This window comes from Athene cunicularia (genome assembly GCF_003259725.1).
Source record: "Athene cunicularia isolate RWA chromosome Z unlocalized genomic scaffold, athCun1 chrZ_part1, whole genome shotgun sequence".
Taxonomy (NCBI): Eukaryota; Metazoa; Chordata; class Aves; order Strigiformes; family Strigidae; genus Athene; species Athene cunicularia.
This window is the reverse complement of record NW_020799142.1, coordinates 17,507,704-17,526,588: the sequence shown is the minus strand read 5'-3', so window position 1 is coordinate 17,526,588 and position 18,885 is coordinate 17,507,704. Positions and strand designations below refer to the sequence as shown.

The 18,885-nt window shown below is 40.5% G+C and overlaps 2 protein-coding genes across 2 annotated transcripts in view; one reads left to right on the top strand and one right to left on the bottom strand.

The window, feature by feature from the left end:
- Positions 1-12,452, top strand: part of GPX8 (glutathione peroxidase 8 (putative)) — a 22,656-nt gene extending 10,204 nt beyond the window's left edge. The window contains exon 4 of the transcript XR_003400060.1: positions 12,434-12,452. The gene's annotated coding sequence lies outside the window, so the exon portion shown is untranslated. The remainder of the gene's footprint in view (positions 1-12,433) is intronic.
- The window catches only part of DHX29 (DExH-box helicase 29), a 47,116-nt gene continuing 39,211 nt past the window's right edge, over positions 10,981-18,885 (bottom strand). Inside the window, exon 28 of the mRNA XM_026865432.1 lies at positions 10,981-10,992. The gene's annotated coding sequence lies outside the window, so the exon portion shown is untranslated. The remainder of the gene's footprint in view (positions 10,993-18,885) is intronic.

The window sequence follows — 18,885 nt, the reverse complement described above, 5'->3', positions numbered from 1 at the left end:
GGCCACGGCCCCGTGGCTTTGGGTTGCCGCCGCCTCAGCCCCTGCCTGGGGGATGGAGCGAGGACAGCTTCGGCATGCTCCTCACGCAAAAACCCGCACGTCGGTCTGTTTCTCGCAGAGGTTTTTGCCAGCTGCGAGGGGTCACAGACACGCAGCAGCCTCGGTGCAAGGCCCGGGGAGCGGCACCTCGCTGAGGCGTTCGGGCCTGGCTCTACGAAACCGAGAGCTGGAGCAGAGGCCCAACATGTGGCACCGCTGTGTGCCCCGTGGCGGCCTGTCCTCCAGCGAAGGTCCCCAAAACCAAAAGGGAGCAAAACCTAACGGCCACCACAAACAACAAGGCTCGTGGAAATAACGCACAATCATTTGCTTTAACGTGACAGGCAAAGGCAGAATTTGTAGGAGAAAGCGTGAAGAACCATTTTATCCCAGCAGATGAGTTGCTTGTGCATGTGGTTCATGGAGCACAGACGATAGGGGGATTTTACATACCCTCAGGCACTCACTTGACCAGAGAAAACTTGAGCACAGATTTGGTAGGAAAGAAGTCAAATGTGGTTTTGTTGGAAGATAGCTGAATCCAAAGAGACAGGAAGGCAAAAGAAGAGCTACTGCTACATATATGTTCTGTATTTTTTTACAAAATAAGTTCAGAACCATCCTTTTCAGCCTTTGCTAAAGTTCCAAATTTGGAGTTACACCACTTGGGTTTTCAAGCGACAGAAGCTGAGAGACATGCAGCATTTAAAAGAGCCCATTTTTCCTCTTTCTAGCTTTTGAATCTGAGAATCAACATTAAAAGTGTTATTTTCTAAGAGTAAGAAACAGGAGTGCCACTTCTAAAAATGTGCTCAAAGTTTTCTTCACTTTCTTATGGTTTCACTTTTTCCCCCAGGAGAGATTTTTCTAAATTTTCACTTGGAAAAGTATTATTTGAACCAAAAAAAAAAAAATCCTCCTGCAAAATTTTTCTCATGTAAAGTCCTGTTTCCCACTCAATTCTATTTCTATAGCTGCACACATTACATCTGCGAAAAGTCATCATGTAAGCAAGGCAGTGACAGAGAACATTTTTATGGATGCCTGTGTTATAGGCAATACTTAAATATCAGATGATAGATCTGTTTTGTCAAATCAAAGTAAAACTATTTTCAAAAGTACCATCTTATTATCTCTTTTTGTATTGATAAAGGACACAGCTAAGCACACCCAGCACATGAAGTGGCTGAGTTACTCAACACCATTTTAAGGCTTTCAGTAAAACAAACAACATGCAAGGCATTGCTAACATACGATCACAAAGGATTGTTTGCAATTCTTCAGTTGTTTGTTTAACTGAATATGGGTTCTTCCTACAAGCAAGCATGGCCAGGTAGTGTTACCCTGCCTAACAGCAGATGCTGGCGTGCACTGCAAAGCCAACCCGCTTTAATGCTCAATGAATCAGCAACCCTCAGGTGAAGTGTATGGAACTGTTACCTATCAGACCAGTGTTTGGGCTTCTTAACGAAGCTTTTGTTCACCCTGCAGAGCTTATTTCAGATGAGCAGGCCTGTACCCATGCAATTTGATAGCAGGAAGAAAGAAGTCTGAGAGCTGTATGCTGTAAGCTGGAAAAAAAAAAAAAAGTCAAAACTCTTTCAAAGTCAACAAGGTTTTGAGTGAATTAGAATTAGGATTAATTAACACAGAGCAAGGCATTAAAGAGTAAATAATATGACCCACTGCAATTGGTGTTACAAGCAGTGATTGTGCCCTCCAACTCACACATCTATGCACCACAAAAATGTTAGAAGACTCCTTCCAAACACTGATTAGCAAGTAGAAAACTTGCCAAGATACTATGTTTGTTAGTAGCCTCAAAATAAGTAGGTCCCTAAGTGAAGTCAGTGGTAAATAAAATCCAGAAATAAGCAGAAATGCCATGGGGAAGTCTGAATTGCTTTGTGTCTGTTAAGAAGGATGTGTTGGATTATTAGCCAGGTATTGCAACATCAAGGATATCCTTAAAACTCTCTTCTTCACTTGAAGTGCCTGGTATTTTGGAAATGATGTAGTAGGTAAAAGCTCTGTTGTCACTTAGAATTTGTAACCGACTTTTAAACAAATGAGTTTTGCTTTAGAAAAGCCATCCACAGCTAAGTGCATTGCATCTGAAATGCTTCCAGCATCTCACTAACATGTCTTCAAAGTGAAATGAAAAGGTTATCTTGGTTAAGTGTCTTAATTTCTTTCTCACTGTGGACTCATTGTAGGCTCCTCACTACGGCGCCTATGCAGCCAATTGCTCAATTATTTCACCTACCTACAAGAAATGTGGCTGAATTTTTGTAGTTCTCTGTTAAAACATTCCCAAACCAGGTATATAGAAACCATGTAGCTTGTCCCCGCTGACAGCAGATGGTGCTGACATGCTGTTGCTGTGTACATCCGTGAAAGGCTCTCAGTCCCATAGTAACTTGTTTGGATTTTTTTTTTTTTCTCATCCATTATCCTTAAGGTATTTTAATACGAATTTATCATCACACTTCAGAATTTATGGAGATAAAATATGAGTTCATAGTCTGAGGTGAGATAGCAACCCTCACAACATTATCAGAGAATTAAGCACTGTCTGATAGACCACATTTCAGGAAAAACTGGATCCATCACATCCAGGCTGCTGAACAAGGACTTGTAGGGCCCAGAAATCTCAGACACAACAGTAATGGTGCTCCTTGCCAAATGATTGCTGACACAGGTGATGCTAGTTTACACCAAGTTCTGGCAAGTAGAAAGATCAGAAGAGCTGATCATAGAAAATTGTCTTAAAAGCAATAGATCACAGCTTGTCTCCATGTCAGTATAAGAGACAGGTAAAAAAATCTTGCTCTTTAAATCAGTTTCTAGAAAAATTTTGCTTAAACCAAAGGCCTAGTTAGAGAAACCTTCCTAGCTAAGGAGCACAGGGACTTGGACATTGAGAGCATACTGGACTGAATACTTCCAGAGAGAATATAGTCCTTGTCTGTGATACCCAGCTGGATAAACTAAGAGAGGTGTAACAAATAATGTTAAGAAAAATATCACCCTTTTGGAAGTGTGAGGGATCTGAAAAAGATTTACCACAGTTTTGAGCTGCTATTTGAAATAGGTGGGGAAAATTTGCTGAACACATTTTGGTGAAAATTTGTTTCCATTACGCATTTGCAAAGTGATGAGAGGTTTCTGGGAACTGAGGCCTCTAATTTCCTGCCAGAGAGAAAATGATGTCCCAGCTTTGTTAGACGCTCACAGAGCAGAGGTCTTGAGGTATGGAAACATCTTACTTTTTCTTCCTGTATTTCTTCACTATTGTCTCTAGCTTTTCAACCAGTATCCCAGAAGAATCCCAGTCCTGTTGCCTGCTCAGTCATATTTATACTCAGATGCCTCTGAGTGGGTTAGAGGAATGATTCTCACAGTTGGGCCTCTCTAAATGACTAACAATAATAGTAGGTAGTGGTTCCCATTTATAAAAGGGAGCTTTGACCCTCAAGTGTTTCTATGATGGTAAGCAGAGAAAGAGTGGTAAAGGAAGGAATCAGGAAAGCGAAAGGACTCACTTCATGAGGCTGTTCTCTTCACATCATTTCACAGTGCAATGAGCAACCATTGTTTAGACTCCAGTATGAAATATTGTTGACCAGGCAACTGAAATATTCTGGCCATGAAGCCACAGCTTCATTTTAGCTGTACAAAGCGTGGGTTATTAAGATGTCCTTCACAGGACAAGGGCAGAAGAAAGTTCCTGCTTCTTTGCTGGGCTTACATTAAGCTATGCACTTAACATCTCAGTCAGGTAGTCTGCTCAGCAGGCATCTCCCATTTCATTTATCTTTGAAACCACAGTAAAGTGGTTGTGAACATATGGGGAATGAGGTCTAGAAATGACTGTTTTCTATTCCTTGGATGAACCTCGGACATTAAGGAAAATTACATCTCCTACACAAACAAGTGGGAAAACAAAAAAAAAAAAGCCCTGTAACTGTTCCTTATGTGCAGCATTCTGTCACTGCAAGTATTATATATTATGTGGATAGACTAACACATAAGAGATGGAGTACTGTATTTATATTTTTCTGACTTTTGTCCATTTGTCCCACAGCTTTCCCTGTACCTAAACTGCTTTCATTTCCAATGCTGAATTTAGCACTAATGACAATCCTGGTTGGCAAGCATTCTTAAGTACACTCAAGAACTCTTTAGCTCAGGGAGGAATTTGTGTCAGCTGTCAGTTCCTGACTTGTAAAAGATTTTTATTGCTTAAAAAAACGAGGGAAAAAAGAACCTCAGGAAAACAAATGCACCAAGGGATAAGTGCATTTTAATAAATTGTATGACTTTTCATGTAACATACTGTTGACTCTGAGGATTGTCAGTTTTAATGTGACCTTCTTTAGCTTTCATAAAACATTACAATTCACATTGATTTCTTCAGCAGCACACTATAACAACTGCTTATTCAGGGACAGATCAAGAGCTGTCCTGCTAGGTCATCCATCCCAGGCCTTTCTGCTAAGTTCCTCTTCAGTGTGTACTCCCTTTTTCTGTGCACATTAAGAATCCATTCTACGTCACAGCTACAAAGGCTGTCTCTGTTAGGGCTTCCAACACACTGGAATCCCTTGCTGGCTTTGGGACTGCAGGCAACATACAACTACATTTTGTTTACCTTGGCTAATCTTCAACCCAAAACCAGAACTTCTGGGGTCATTGCCAGCTGCCAACTGTGTTCCTAAATAATATTTCATCCTGGAATCCCAAGAGTCTGGCTTAACAAACTGCCAAAATGCCACTCAGATGTAGTTCTTTCCAAAGCTTCTCTAGTGGTTTCTATTGTTAGCATGGTACCTATCACTATGTTACTAGTGCCAAATTGCTATAAGTTACTGTAAAATTAAGTTATGTAAAAAGTAATTATGTCTTTCAATAACTGTGAATTGTAACTATATCCAAGGCTTCAGACACCTGTTGCAGATGATTCCTCTCAGGTGGTCTCAGAGACAGGACAAGGTTTCTGACTTTCTTTTCTTGGATAAGGGCAATTAAATATACACCCTGAGAAGCAACTGTCATCTCTCTTTGCAAACATGTTTCAGTCAAGTAGTTGCTCACAGGTTCAGCTGCATCAGCTGTGAGTTCCTGAAATTCTGTTGCATCTCCATACAATTTCCCATGGAAGCAAGTCTCTGGTTTCACTTCAAAAAACTAATAGTTGAACCTACAAGCTAATTTTTCAATTAAAACATATTTGGGGGGAAGGGGTTCTGTTGGATACTACATGCCTTGAAAACAGAGCAGTAGTTACAGACATCACTCACTACTGTGAAACCAACTTCAGCAAACCAGTGGTTGACTTATGCAGTTTCTAGATGACATGTTAACTATTATCTTGAGTGTGTTCTTACAGTTAAGCACTTTAAAGACCTAATTTGTTGAAGAGGTGCAGTTTGTACCTAACTCCACAGTAGATGTTCATCTAGATATTTCAACTCTTCCACCTTTTTAAGCTTCTAAAACCCCTTCTTGATATTCAGGGTGTAAGTATAGGTCATATCAGCTCTGTCCACCCACAATATGCAAAATTCTCTCCCCTCACAGCAGATACAACTCCATTCCAGCTCCTCTCAGAGTCAGTGCAAGTATCTAGTCCTGAAAAGACCTTGCAACTGATGGATTCCCAAGCCCACTCAAAGACCCACTGAGACAAAGGGGACTCTGAATTTCATCAGGAGATACAAACTTGATAATAAAATAAAAGAGAGGAACACAATATGAACATACGTACAAATGGAGCTATGTTAGGGACTATCAGACCAAACAAGAATAAACATTTATCAATAAATATATCTGTAGCTGTTTTATTAGTAATACCTTTCACACAAAGAATCCAGTGTAAGAGATTTACCTATTATTTTTAGCATGATCTCTTCCTTTCCTCTCCATTTTGTTGAAATGCTCTGCATTGCACACCCCAGAACATCCTGGAGTGTGTTGTCCATTACTGTGATAATGTTAATGCATATTTGCTAGCTCTAATTAGATTTCTGAAAAACAACTTATAGAGGTGCTGCGTACATACCTCTTATCACCTATGCAGTCATGCCTAGAAAACAAACCAATTAGAAATAAATAATAATAAGGAGTTTCCTAGGAGAAAAAAATAAGTAATCAGGACTTTTCGAAATCTGAGCAATGGTTACAAGTGTTAAAGGGTAAATCCAACCTCACAGGTTAAATAGTGGCTTTGTAGCACTCTTTACCTCTTACCACAAAAAAAAAAAAAAAAGGTGCAAAATGTCCAAAGGACGGACACAGACAACTGTAGGAAGCCAAGTTGAAATGTGTTAGGAAACTTCTTTAATCTCTTTATTTCCACCTGAGATCCACCTGAGTTAGGGAATTACAAAGCTACTTATTTGCTGATGGACAGTGAAGGCCCCTCAGGGCATAACAATGTAGAATGACTTCAAGAGAAAACTCTTCACAGTCATGTAAACTTTTCAGGCATTAAGCATCAGTCTATATTAATAAGTAATCCTATGAAGTCTTCTCAGGATTCATCTAAAGTTAAAAGCTTCAACAGTTGTAGAGAATTGATCTGCTGATTTTGAGCAAGTGGAGCATTTTTCTGTAAGTGGTATTATTCCTTTTATTGCATCCCTCATGATTGCTACTTCATACAGCAATGAAATCATACTGAAATGAAAAACATTAGAAACATGATCTCTAGAAATGTAACTTTTTAAAAAACCCTCCCTTCTCTTAAACCTCCCTATTCAAATATTTTAAAACTAACATATCCTCAAATCCTGTGAGATCCATACATCACCACACAAAACATACAGGCAGAGCCATCACATATATTGCATGATTAGGTCTAAGTTAATCAGTCCTGCTAAAGTCATTGGGCCAATATGCATACTTAAGGTTAAGTAGATGTTCTATGTTCACACACCTCAGGCCATAGAGTCCTTCCATGTGTGCCCCAGCAGCAGTTCAGCTGTCATCCATGAGAGCTGGGAGAGGCTTCAGTAGAAGGTTTAGACACCTAAAAGTTAGTAGGGGATGCAACCACACTGGCACTGGATCCCAGATCTGGGTACATGTCTAATGGCCAAAAACATGAATACAGACAACTGTATGAGTCAAATCATGAGTCATGACATGAGTTAGCAGTGTTTTAGTAATGCCCTCCAACTCCAAGAAAGAAATCTAAATCCTGGAAAAGTGGCTCCATACACTGACAGTCACATGCAGTTCTACCCCCACCTGGAGCAGTACCCCTTTCACTGCCTGACCCAGGGTGCTGTTGGGAGGACCTGCCACTACTGAACAGCCATACATCAACACATCTGAACAGCTACAGACCAGTGCTGCCAGCTTGGAGCACAGGTGGAGCCAAGTGTTTGACTTTCTGCGCCTTGTTGAGTACACACAACATTTAGATTGTCTATTCAGAGACAGATCATGGAGAAAGAAGGGCAGCTCAGAGTAGATACAAAGTGTAGGAAACCTCCACACTAAGCTACCTTAAGGGTGATTTAAGCACGGGGAAGTCTGCCCTGGCACCACAGCACCACCTTGAAACAGCCACCTCTAAATACACAAGATGAAGGATCAAGACCCTTCCCTGCTATCTTTTACAGTTGTTTCTTGCAAAAGGTGAGAAAGTTCTTCTGTGTCCTGTTTTAGCAAAACCCAAGTTGGTGCTGCTTTCCACTATACAGGGGCCTCATGGTTAAAGCACTTCCCTGCAAGGAGGAAGTGAAAGAGTCCTGCACCCCAAACTGAGTCATTGCAATGCCTCAGCCTCCTCTGGGTTGTTACCTCCCCATGTAACGTTGACACTTGGACACCAGTTGTCAGATGTGTGGTTGTGTTTTGAAGCATGGATTGCTATTATCAGATCTCTTTCCCAATGGATTTGAAAGATGTGGGCTGTTACTGTCTCTGTTTATTATAATGGAAATACAACCTTGTGTGCTATTGACTGCCTTCCCATTTGCCTCTTATGTCTGCCTTCACCTTTTTTACCTTGACCATAAATACTACTGCGATATTTCTTGTTTACATGTCATCTCTCTTTGCTACTAATTTTTTGTTCCACAGTTTTAATATTTTCTTATTGAAAAATCTTGAATATGAGTATTAAAAGCCAGTGCAAGTTCTTGTTCTCAGTACTTTTCCCCACATCCTAGTTTAACTTGTGATTCTCACCAAAGAACTTTTCCTTGCTGTCAAAATCACTTCTAAATCTAGCCCTCGTGTATTTACTGAAATGCAAACATAATTCACAAACATTAATTATCTTGAAATTACGACCTACTTGCTAATTTGCTCTGTACTGAATGCTAGTAAAAATGCCCCCTTGGTTACACAGGTATAATATTTGCTTTTTGATAAAACATACTTGGAAGTGTTTTGTTTGAACAATGTGATTTGATTAGATTACGGGGTGGTTTTCAAAAGCATCTGACACTACTAATATTCATTTGATTCACTAGTTCTGTTACAATGATTGCTTAAGGCTTAGAAGAAGCAGCATCCTGTAAAACAGAAAACCTCACTTACTGATCTGGAAGAAGAACATAGGCAGTTCCACCGACATCAGTAGAGTTTCATATTTATAAGGCTCCTTCTGTAATAGCAGATGGGTGAGGAATTAGGCCAATAAGCAGGCAAAATTCAGGACTAAAAGCCATTTCTAGTTCCTCTGTAGATGGATTCCCTAGTTAGCAGCAAAAATTCAGGTCTGTTTGCTGGTGTTTGCTTATTTTATTAAAGTAAGTCAGACCAATGTGCTTGCTTGCTTGTTGGGTTGTCTGTGTGTGTTTAGTGAAGAAGGAAGATCTACACAAGTGTTCAAAGTGGCTGAGGTGCATCTCCATTTTCCAGTTTCTTGCAGCTTCCTGCACTACATTGAATTCTGTCACTCATGTATTTGTTTACTTTCATTCCTGAAAACATCATGTTGGCTGTTCTGATACTGTTTGACACTTTTCTGGTAGATATATCACCACTGCAATACCTATGATCTTGTTTTGCTGTCACAACTGTACTACTATGACCAGCAGAAGTTAAAAACAATATATGAGATTCCCCCATCTTCTACAAGATGTGCTCCAGGTTGCATGAAGTGGCCTTACCTATGTCTGCAGCAGTAAGGAGTGAGGAGTGGCATGAGTGGACCTGGAAAGTGAAACAGTGGAAGCTAAGATCCAGGGTCCACTCCATACATGTTTGAGGTGAGAGTAACTGAGAACCAGCTCTAGCTCAGGTATCTGGACTAAATGCCCATTAGCAGTTGAGGTAAATTAGATGAGTTCCTGGAGGACATCTTTGTTTTCATTTCATCTGAAAGGAATCCAGTTGACAAGCTTCAAGGTTGCTGTGCAACACAAAACCAACGTGGAAAAGATGGGATCAAGCATGAGACTTGCTTCAAGCACACATTCTTCATCTGGACTAAAGTGTTGATGTTGCTGTAGCCCTTATACTGCTGAATACTGTCAATGAAGAGTTTCTGAAGTGCCATCACCTGCACAGCTGCCCATCTTCCCCAGATAGGTACCTGCAGAGTGAAGCAGAGGAGGTAGCAGAGGAGGCAAAACAGAGTCCACCTTAACTAACCCTGATTTTCAACTGGTACAAATTAGGCCTTCATGCAGATAAGCTACAGAGTATGAGCGAATAAGGACTCACCACTTCCCCCATGCTGATCAGTAGACTGGAGAAAAAGTCAACGAAGTATCTCTTCCATCAAGTTTTATTTTACTCCCCTAAGTGATTTTGATACAGTCACTCTGAGGAAAAATTAACAAAACAAAACAACAACAACAAAAACCAACCAAAGATCAGAAGACATGAAACAAATGCCTGCTGTAGCTGTCTCCAACAACTCATGGGAGTGTTTAATCAGTATAACCAAGGAAAACAGCCTGACGTACTCGAGAAATTCATGCCTTCCTGTTCTGTATAGCATGATTCAAATCCCAGAGAAGGGAGTGACAGCCCCATTTATTGTTTTGAAGGGGCTGTGGCAAATATGAACAGTCCAGGAAGGATACTAGAGAACTTCCAGAGAGATTCAACTGGGCCATGGAAATTTCTAAAATAATATCTTAGTAACTAATGAAGAAATAATCAATGGGGACATTTCTTATTTCATAATCTTCAGGCTTAACCTCAGATACTGAATGTGTGCTAAAGTGTGTTAAAGAATTTGTGTAGAATTTGCTCATTTGCACAATAATTGGGAAAGCCTTTCCAAATATCCACATCTCTACTTCTTCAGCACCAGCTGTTTGTTAAACTCTTCTGTGAGAGGTTGTTTGGGATCAGTGCTCCTTGCACTGATGTCTTAGCAATATTAGAGGTTCTAAACATGTTCAGAGGAGTTCACTAAGTACTAGGGGGAAAAAAAAAAAAAGAGAAAAATGCTTTATAACTGTTACAAAGAGAAAGAATGCACTAAGAAGAAAAATCTTAATACAGTTAGCTGCAGTAAAATATCTTCCTTTCCTCCTTCAGATATTTGACCACGAAATTCTGTGAGTTTTCTGCCATGAAAAGAGCCATACAAGATAAGCCAAAAGGATGCACACTTTCAAAATGCATGCTTTCTTTGGGCAGAGACACGGATTTACAGAGCATGCAGCACAATAGGGCTCTGCTTTCATGTCTTCGGGCACTTTTGAATTACCAGCATAGTACAAGGCAACTTAACAAGAAGGGAGAAAGAAGGAGGAGCCTAAGTACATTACCAAGCATTTTTTTGTGTAGTTTAATTTGAACATAATGTATGCACTACCTGGCAGTAACACTGTTTCATGTATTTTGCAACTGAGGACTTAATAAACCAAATTAAAGCTTAACTCATAGGACTGTGTTACCTATAATTCAATGTGAGTACATAAATCTGCACTTCTCTGTCTGAACTACTGTGTAGGTACCCATCACCACCATAATCTAGCATCTCTCAAAAAATTACATTTACCCTTCTATGTTCTGCCTCCCTGTTGAAAAGAGACAAGTTGATGGCCATTATCCTTGCCAGAGAACAGCTGGAAGCAAGTCCGAATAAAGAGATGGGTTCCATACTTAATTCTGAAAGTCATGCAGGCAATACTTGTGCTTTTTCTTTTACTACCTAAATCTGTGACACAATTTGCCTCCATTAATGGTTTTGTCCTCATGTATCCTCCATCAGTGAGTTGACAATTACCTTCTTCCTCTGGAAAGCCGTTTTCATGGGAAACTGCAGTTGCAGACAGAGAAACAGTATCTTGGGTAATGAAGATCATTTCTAATCATACTTTCTAAAAGGCAGTGAGTGAGGTATGTGTTCAATGGAAATACTGTGCAGAGAGATACTGTTCTGGGAGATTTGGTGGTTGCTTTCTGGTCAAGCTGAGTAATTTTCAAAATTTCAGTAAATGAGACTAAAGATACAAATATAAGGCCAGATACTAGATGTGCAGTGAGGGGCAGTTGTTTGGGGTTTTTGACAACATGTCCATGGACCTTCAAGGGCAGTTTGTAATCTGGCTGATCCCAGGGCTGCAGCCCAGTCTAAGGTACAGAAGCAAGAATCTGTACATGGATAAAGCTGTGATTCTCCCATTTCTCTAACAATGTTGTCCCCTGCCAGAGACAGAGTCCATGCTTTTGAAGTTTTCATGGTTTTAATTTTGCAAAACCTTGGTGGTACAAATCAAAATGGGACAGAGCGAGTCCAGCCTTCCTTTGCATTTTTGAAGTGCTTATATTTCATCCAGGAAGAAAACCATAGACACATGAGATGAACTTTACTTATTTGATAACTCCGCACATGCCAGAAGCTGCAATTTAAAATCCATAACTTAGATTGAGTGTCTATCCTTCGTTGGACACTGGTTCAAATGTGTTCATAAATTCTCAGGTCTCTGCTATAACCGTTGACTGAAAATAGAGTAACAATATAATGAAGTGTGTCTTTGGTACAATAAATAGGTTAATCTGGCTAAATCTTTAATTAACATGAAAAGAGGCTAGGGCTGTAACAAATTTTTTTTTAATCACTTTATTTAAACAGCTGTATAGTGTTCAGTGAATCACCTTACATAACCTTAATGATTATTAATATACTTTAACAGATATTTGACTAGATGAATCTACAGCTCTGTCATCTATTTCAACCACTCAAAATATTGTGATAGCAGTGGAAGTTGACTTCAGTTGCCCATGTCCTTCTCCACCTGAGCTAAGAAGGTGAATCACAGGGAGCAAATTTGCTAATTCATATTGTATTTTTTGCCAGAATAGTAGGCAACTGAGCATCTGCAAAGGAAAATATAATTCCCAAAGGCCCTATGATTCAAAGTAGAGTTGTTTGGATAACATCCAGTAGAAAGTAATCAAATATAGAGAGGCTACAATACTGCCTACAAGCAGAGGAGGACCTGCTAAACAAATAAATATAAATTATGATAATCCTTATAGTTCTGGGCATTTATGAAAACAAACAAATGCTTTAAGTCAACTTTACTTCTGATGACTTATTCATGTGCTCAACTTTTTTCTTCCTAAATCAAGGTTGTGTAAGAGTTCATACAAAAGTAACAGCTTAGTATTTATAAATACTTTCTGCAGGTTCATAGTTATTCTTATAAGCATTGATTTTGGCCTTAACCCAAAACCCCAAAATGAGAAGTAAAAAGATATAATTTTAAGGATGTTGAATGCATTGGTGATGGGGAATTCTACTCATGGCAAATATTTAGTATAAAATGAATACTAAGCTACAGATCTTGATTCTACCTGCTCAGAGTTTTATTCAAATTTACAAGGGTTTTATTCTGTGTAATGTGAAGAATTGGACATGTTGTTCTATTCATTCATTTCAAAAGGCAGCACTGAAATTCGGGAGCTAAAACTAACATAATAATTGTACACTGCCTTAGTTTTAACACTATATAATCAATACTGAAAACACTAGAAAGCTTTACATTTTGCAGATGTTTCATTCATTTTTTTTATTTCTCTCATTGGTTTGTGTTTTTTTCTGGTTTGTGTTCTTTTTTTCACAACAGTTGACTCTACCACCATGCTGGGGTTGTAAGATTTGGAGGGAGGGGGAAGGAGCTGAATATGGGGTTACAGTGTCTGACACACCAGTTCTGGGTCTGTTCTGGGCCCTGGTGTAAGAATACAACATGATGAGATGACCAGGGAGCAGCCAGAGTAGGCTGCCTGAGACTAACCATTAGCATAAAAGGTCTGAAAGCCTAGAAATAAATGAAAATATTTTTTACAGAATTTCCATGATGGTTGGCAAATTAAATACATTGTGAATATTTTTAGTGATAGTGTAAAGTCACCTGTCAGGTATCTTTCATTCAAACCCAAAGGTCTCTGCTAACCAATTTGGAGCATAGCACAACAGAAATCTAAAACAAAACCTGCAAGGGATTCCGCATAAATACCTGTATTTTTGACTAGAAGATTGAACACAAACATAAATGCCTTTTTCTGGAAGAGTTCAGTGGTTTGAATTACGTTTTTAATGTGAAGATCCTGACCAACTTCTAAAGCCTTTTTCAACAAAAAGAAATTTGCTACAAAACATGCAGTTTAGCTTGCAACATGCTTCCTTTCCTACTTCTCTTCCACACGTCACTCTCCTTATTCCTAGCTCCAATTATCAGCTACTTACAGTTCTCCAAGATGCAGCAGGAGTTCGGGGCATGGAGAAGAGACAATACACGGTTGTGATGAACAACCTGAGCAGGTCACAGGAGATCAGGATCCTGTCTCTTATTTTGTCAGACGGGTGCAGGGGCCTATGCCAAGTTATGTTACATCTCTGTGCCTCTTCTTCCCGAATGTCACCAGGGTGTATGATTTTTTCTCCCTTTTGCATCACACCTATATTTTTGAAATCAAGGAGTCTCCAGGTTGTCTTTTACGATGTGCACACACAGGGCACCATGGCCTCTCTGTGCTATTGCAGCACAGCTTAGAAGAATGGCAATCCCATTAGGTTAGAGCAGAAAAGTGTCTCCGGCTATACTCCCTCAGCACTGTCATAAATGGGAGCTCACCTGATGCCTGGGACAATTCAGCTGTCACCACAAATCCCCAAGCAGTAATGAATGATTATTAATCATTCACATTGCAAAGTGCTGAAAAAAGGGCTGCATTTTAAGGTACTGAACCAGCCATAGACATCACTACAGAACGGCTTAAAAGAGAGGACATTTCTACTGCTCAAGGATATAGAAGAGGGAGTTAGAATTGTAGAATTGTTAATATTTATTTGCATTAAATGCCTGCAAATGTGGTCAACCAGAGTTGAGAGTTCCCAGCAATTCATCCAGGGTGTGGCAGCTCTCTCCTGTGTCAATTTGCTATTGGTGCCCCACCACTGAAAGCCAAAGAAGTTCACCCAGAGGGATTCAGGGAGATCTCCAGTACATGGAGTACAGTTTGAAAATGTAAAGCATCAGCTGAGGTAGGTTTCGCACAAGTAGAAATATGAGATTTGATAAAGGAATTGCTGTCTGAAATCTGTGCTGTCTGAGATCTGTGCCATAGAAGAGATCAGAGCACAAAACGTAACCATCTTTGCACGCTTGCTGTCTGCCAGCCCATGACAGAGAGACTTACAGGGAGGATGTCTGGGACATAACCTCACGGGCCATTGCAACAACAGTTTATTGGGTGAAAAAGGGAATAAGCCTCAAAATTGCCAGCTACTGCATTTTAGCAAGTGAGTTCTAGCTGTAGCTGCAGTACCTGTGCAAGAAACCCAGAGGCTTTACCAAAAGTGACCACAAAGTGTGAATAACCTTGAAGACACTTATTAATTTTGGTTTTTCATAGTATTGTGTTGAAGACTATAAAGTAAATACTGAACATAAATAGTCACTTGCCATCAGAGTTTGAACAGGTGCTAGGTGCAAAGCAGACTTTAGACTGCTTCTGGTACACATATGACATAGTTGTGCCAAAGCAAACTACAGCCTCTTTTGACCTCATTAGCTTTAGTTGTTCATGAAGTCTGTGCAATGCAAATAATGGCTGCTGACCAGAAGTAAGTCAATGTTTAGAAAAGATGAAGAGTGCTGCTGCTGTGATACAAAACTTACTACAAAATGCTTGTCTTTTCCCTGAAGTTAGACATAGGGGTCATTTTATCTAGAAAAATATTCTAGAAAACAAGAGGAGAAAAGTTGGTGAAATTCCATTTCTCTGCTATCACTAAACACAAGAGACAAACCAATAGGAGTAGTTTGGTACTGCTGCTGCAGCACCACAGCCATGTTGCAGTCTGGTCTCTACGTGATTACCAAGCGTCTGAGACACCCTGATACCTGCTGTCACTCAGGGTCTGCAGCAAACTGACAGGAGCACCAGCTGCATCTTTTTCATGGTTTCATATGAATGGGAGTTGTAGGAACCCATGTGCTTCAAAAATGGTAGTCAGGCCAATTAAATGACACAAAGTGTGTGCCTGTGTTTATGTATAGGTCAATCCAAATAGCAAAGCAAGAGCCAAATACATGGAGAGTAGCTCAGATATGTGAACGGGCAATGTTTCTCTCTATGACTCATTAAACAGTCTTGGCAACCCCCACAGGATAATGCCATGCCAACTCTCAGCCTTTAGACCAGGGAATAGGCAATATGGCCAATAAAAAAGGCTTTGACAAGCTGTAATTACACCAAGAGCCCCATGCCATTTCTAAATACCTTCATCCATGTCCCTTTTGCCCTTGCCATTCTGAAGGGACCCAAAATTACTGACCTAATATGGGCCTATTTACTAAAAGGTAGTTTCTCTTTCTAGGATTTCTTTTTAACAAAGCTGTACCTTGAGGTCTGGTGTAATTTTTTAATTAACACCTAAAAATTTTATCCAGTGAAAAACCCATGTGCCCAGAACAAGGCATATGTGAAACTGAGGTGTTTATATTCAAAACATGATCACTGAACCCCTTCCCTTGGCGCACACACCCCCACCCCCACACCCCTTGTCCTAGTTCAGCTAGGATAAGGTTAAGTTTCCCCAGCAGAGAGGGGGAAGGGATCTCCAGCCGGGTTATTCAGGTCCAGCGCAGCAGCACGGGAAGCTTTCCTTTGTGGCTTTCGTCATGGGGAGCACGCGGCAGGCTGTCTGTAACCATTGCGGTACTTCTCTATATCTTTTGTCTTGTTTACTGTTATTACTGTTTGTTGTTGTTATTATCACTATTGTTGTTGTTCAGATTGTTTATTACACTGTTGTATTAAATTGCTTCTTATTTTAACCCGGGGTTTGTGCCCTACTTGTGTCCGAGGGTGGGGGAGGGACAACGGCAACGTGGTCTCCGGTCCCAGCAGGGCTTAAAACTATCACACCCCTACAGAATTAAAAGGTACTTTTCTCTTTCACCTCAAAGTGTCCCAGCTGCCTGAAGTTCTGCACCTCCACACATCCACAGCCACCCATCCTGTGATCCAGCACCAGCAGGGCAGGGAAAAGTGGAGGAAGCTTACTTATGAGCTGCAACAAGGCTCATGGAATGTCATTGCACCTACTTTATTTCTGTTGGGGGCTTGGCCAGCTCCCCTCACCCATTGCATGGACCACACACTGCAAGGGAGAGAGAAACAGTGAACCTAAACCACAGAACAACATGTTCTGCAGTTCACTACAGCTACATGTCTGCATATCCAGGGCTCTGCCCTGTGCCCTGTAGCACAGACCCTGCCCCAGACTAAGCATAAAGTCAAATTTCTTTGGACATGAGGTTTCCTAGTGGTAAACTTTCAGCTTCTCCAGGGATCAGCTTCTGATGGAACAACCATGGAGCATGAGCATGTACCAAGACGCCAGGCTTTGACCTCTGTGATTCCATCAGCTCCTTTCTGACAGAAAAACAAAGGTCACTGGGAGCCCTTTCAAGTTACTGGTGATGAAAGCAGTTGTTGGGCTGCTTTAATCTGTGCAAGAGATTTGTTCACTTTTTATGAAGTTCCTGTATGGAAGTGGATTATTAAGTGGGAATTTAAAATACACCTTTATAGTTTAAAGATGTTTATAGTGTAACACTGTAACTATGTTTATAGCATAACACCATGAACAATGAACATACCATGCTGCATACCAAATGCCTTTTCCTTTTACCACTTATGGTCCATGTGTCTGATGATGTTACTGTGAGTCTCAGTGAAAGTCTCTTGGTCTGATCAACCAGTTTTCAGTTTTTCAAATTAACAAGATTAAAAGCAAATAATTAAAAAAAAAAACCACAACAAACATCTATGATCATTTTCCATCACTTTTAGATCACAATTCAAAACTAATCGATGCTTTTAACATAGAAACACTATGAGTAAAGTCATCAGCAGAAACTCTATAGCAAGTTAAAAGTGGATAAACATGTATTTGTAATTCTGAAAAGACTTGAAATAGCAGCAAGAACAACACTAGTGGCAGTCCAACAGGGTGATAGTTTTATTGTTGCATCCTACAAAAAGTCTACAGTTTTACTGTCACTTTATTTCAGAGAAATTAATAAGCTTATGAGCATTATAAAGTTGTACACACTATACATTTTGTGTTAACTTCATAAAACATGTGGAGAGGAATTGTAGAAATATATACAAGCTGGCTTTTGTTATCAGTTTATTCCCTGCTGAATTCAGTGCAGCTGGGAAGGTTTTGTCTCTCATGTCTGAACCAGAGCTTTCAAACAGCATTTTGGCCAAGGTGGCAATGGTCTTCTCCTGAAATGTGAACGTCTCTGGAGTTGTCCCAGGGTTGAGCCCTTGGCATCCCAGAAGGGCTTCAGCACTCCCCTGCTACAAAATGTCAGTGATGCAGACACAAAGGACCACAGATACTGAAGGACCACCTTTTCAGTCTTCTGGGGAGCCACATAACTCCCTAAGAAACCTCCTGAGACGACGACGTGGTTCTGTCACCTCGACCATCACATGAGTTGTATTGATGCCAGTGTGCATGGACCCGTGCAAGAATACTGGGAAGTCTGAGTAGTGAAAAGCAGAAAAACTGGTAACTTCACAGAGACAAAAATCTCTATCTTGGGTGGAGCACAGTTCCTTCATTCACTTATACGCCACAGAAAAATAAACTTCACGTACCATTTCACGTGTGCTGCCAGTGGTTCAGCTTTCAAGCCAGTGGGTGCAAGTGAAATGTATCCATTTAGAACAATTTAATGATATTCACACTTCTCTTTATTTGAGATAGTATCACTGAATGTTAACAGCATCATGTCTTATGCTAAAATTTTCTGCTTGAGCACATCAAGAAAAGTAAGCTTTGTGTAGATGCTGTTTTCTGTCACCTTTGCTCTAATGAAAATGAACTTACATACCTGATGTGAAACGCTGTGTTTACATTAAATCAGTACAAATAAATGGTAATTTTAAGCCCTATTTAATCATCATACCGAGTGCAAATATACACCTATGGTTGCACACATGAACGATGCCAAGTGCAGTTTGTAAAGACTATGAATGTAAAATTCCATGATGGGGAAGGTGTATCATGTTTAAACCTCTTGGGATGGTCCGTCCCTTTTCATGCCGGCCAGCCACCTGTAAGTTACACTTTTCTGCTCAACTGAGTAAAATCTCCGGATAAAACGGGGGAGATCCTCATTTAATCTCTACATTCATCACGTTCATTAGCAAACTACTGAGGGGGAGTTGCCGACTCGGAAACCTCGGCAGCTCCCTGTAAAGCTCGGCGGCGGCGGCAGTGGCAGTGCCCGGGCCTCGCTGCCCCCCCTGCGCGGCCGCTGCCCCCGCGCCCCGTCTCTTCCCCAGCCTCCAGCCACAGCGGCGGCAGCGCAAGCGCCCGTTTCCCAG